The 2556-nt window shown below is 41.2% G+C and overlaps 1 pseudogene; it reads right to left on the bottom strand.

The window, feature by feature from the left end:
• Positions 1–1328: 1328 nt before the first annotated feature.
• On the bottom strand, positions 1329–2261 carry LOC112443830 (large ribosomal subunit protein eL36-like; annotated as a pseudogene).
• Between the last annotated feature and the right edge of the window lie 295 nt (positions 2262–2556).

A 2556-nucleotide genomic window follows, 5' to 3' on the forward strand; every position in this document is an offset into this window, starting at 1 on the left:
CATCAGAGAGGAAGAGTTATTCCAGTTGGGTCCTGAAGATGACTTCATCAATGGAAGAAGACTTTTCAGGTAGTGGGAAGAGAAAGTGCAGAGGCTTGGAGGAGTGAAGCTTTAAGGGTATCCCTCCTTCTCTCTGCTTCAGTCCAAACCCTAAACTTTCATTTCCCTACAGTCACCAAGTACTGATTCTTCTTCATCTCATAATTTTCATCCCATCTAAACAATGTTTCACTCCTCTTTCTTCCAATCCAGAGACACCAACTCTTTCAAAAACCATTGTGGGACTTAGATCAATGTGGTTTCTTCATCTGGGAAGCCATCTATCGTACATTCCCTCACTATAATTTTTTAGAGTAGCTTTATTCATTTTCCATTTTTATAATAAATGTGTATACAAATTGGAAAGAAATTCCAAACACAAAGATGAAAAATAAAGGTCATGCACAAACCACTGTTAATATATTATTGTGTATATTTCCCATGAATACAAATATTATTTCTTGACAGAGATTTTAGTGTGCAATGCATACTTCCCAGAAATCTAATTTTTCACTTCATATAATATGGGTATAGTTCCAGATCAATAATTACTTGGCTTTCTCAAAATTTTTATGTTTGCCTAGTATTCTATTATATGGACATGCCATGACTTATATAGATAATTTATTTTTTCCATTGTTTTGCTATGTCCTCTTATCAATAAGAGGGGCTTTCCCACGTGGTGCAGTGGTAAAGAATCTGCTTGCCAATGTAGGAGACACAAGAGATGTGGTTCGGGTTTGATCCCGGGTCGGGAAGATCTTCTGGAGGAGGAAATGGCAACCCACTCCAGTATTCTTGCTTGGAGAATTCCATGGACATAGGAGCACGGTGGGCTATGGTCCATGAGGTCACAAAGAGTCAGACGTGACTGTGAGACTAAGAATACAGACATAAATATTTTATTGTTTGTAGTTTTTCCTGTGTTCTCTTATCACATCATCAATATTACATGACAGTTTGCATTTGCTGTCATGCTACTATGTAATTCTCCTTAAGCTGTGCCAGGATTGTGTATTTTATTTATTTGTTTTTTACCGCACCACACAATTTGTGGGATCTTAGTTCCTAAGTAGGGATCGAACCCAGGGCCCTGGTAGCAAGAGCCCTGCATCCTCACTCCTGGACTGCCAGGGAATTTCCAGAATTGTTTGTTTGCATTTTCAACTGTCAAAAACATCTTATAGGCAAGGCCAGTTCTTCCTTATCTTTTGCTACTTATCATAGGCAGTAAAGAGAATTATCCATATACTAAGAATTCATCAGGCTGTTCAGGGGGGTCGACAGAATCTACTAGGATGACACCCAGTGCAGAGCGGGTCAGAGGTGACTGGCAGATTTTGCACAGACTTAGAGTGTGGCTGACTTATTGAAATGAGAGCGGGGAAGGGCTGGGGCAGAGTAGTGGTGGATCCACCAGATCAGCTGACATCCCAGGAAGGTTCTTGTCTACTTAGCAAAAAGCCTTAGGTAGGCTGATAAAACTTTAAAGTATGCATTTGCTAGAGACTTCGCAAGGGAGGGATGTAGTAGGAAAGAGACGTCAGAGGGCTAGAAATACCTCTCATTTCTTCTTTTCAACTCTTTATTTTCTTGATCAAGCATCTCCTACAATCAGAATTTACATGCAGTTGCAAACAAATTTGACAATGAAGTTTATGTCCCTGATATACACCAACGAATCACTATATTCACCCACGTTAACCCAAACCTTTTTATTCCTCCATGTCTACACTACCAGCCTTCAGTAGTAACCACCATAATGTACTCCAATGGCAAAAGGTAAACCACCTGTTCTATTGATAAAAATTTAAATCAGGAATAAGTAAACAGAAAAGGCCTTTTTTTTTTTTTTTTTCCTGAAAAGGTTTATTGTGCACAGAGGGGAAGTGTTCAGTCCTTCGTGGCTGCCGCTCTCCTCATGATGGCCAGGACGTGCTCAGCTCCTCTCTCTTCCTCTTGGTGTGGATGTGTCTCCACCCTTTTCTTGATGACCTTGAGGGCCTGCTCCTCCTTGGAGACCGTGAGCAGCTCCATGGCCCGCCACTCATAAGGGGCGAAGCCGCACACCGCCTGGATTGTGTCCTTCAGGAACTTGGTGTGTGTTTGGTGACGTACCCATGACGGTGGCTGTGCCTCAACTTGCTCATGTTCTTAGTCGCCTGGTGGCCCTGAGGAGATCCACAGCCACGGGGGAGCGGCAGAGCCCTGGCTGCTGCTGTTCAACTGAAAAGGTATTTTTAAAATGAAGTTCTTTTTGGACACTTAGGTGCTGATTCACTTTATTAAACAACCAAACAGAGAACGATGTCAATTAAGTGGGTACAAGGTTTCATTTGACTCCAGGAGTTTAGAAAGGGTGGTATAATAATGTTACCAATAAAACTTACCTATTTTGGCAAAATTCATCTTGGAATACAAATGTCCTTAGTATGAAAATGATTCTTCATTTTCTCAGTTGGAATATGATCAGTGTTTTAACCTGCTGATCATGAGACAGTGCTTCTGTAATTCAGG

The sequence above is a fragment of the Bos taurus genome, chromosome 23 (genome assembly GCF_002263795.3).
Source record: "Bos taurus isolate L1 Dominette 01449 registration number 42190680 breed Hereford chromosome 23, ARS-UCD2.0, whole genome shotgun sequence".
Taxonomy (NCBI): Eukaryota; Metazoa; Chordata; class Mammalia; order Artiodactyla; family Bovidae; genus Bos; species Bos taurus.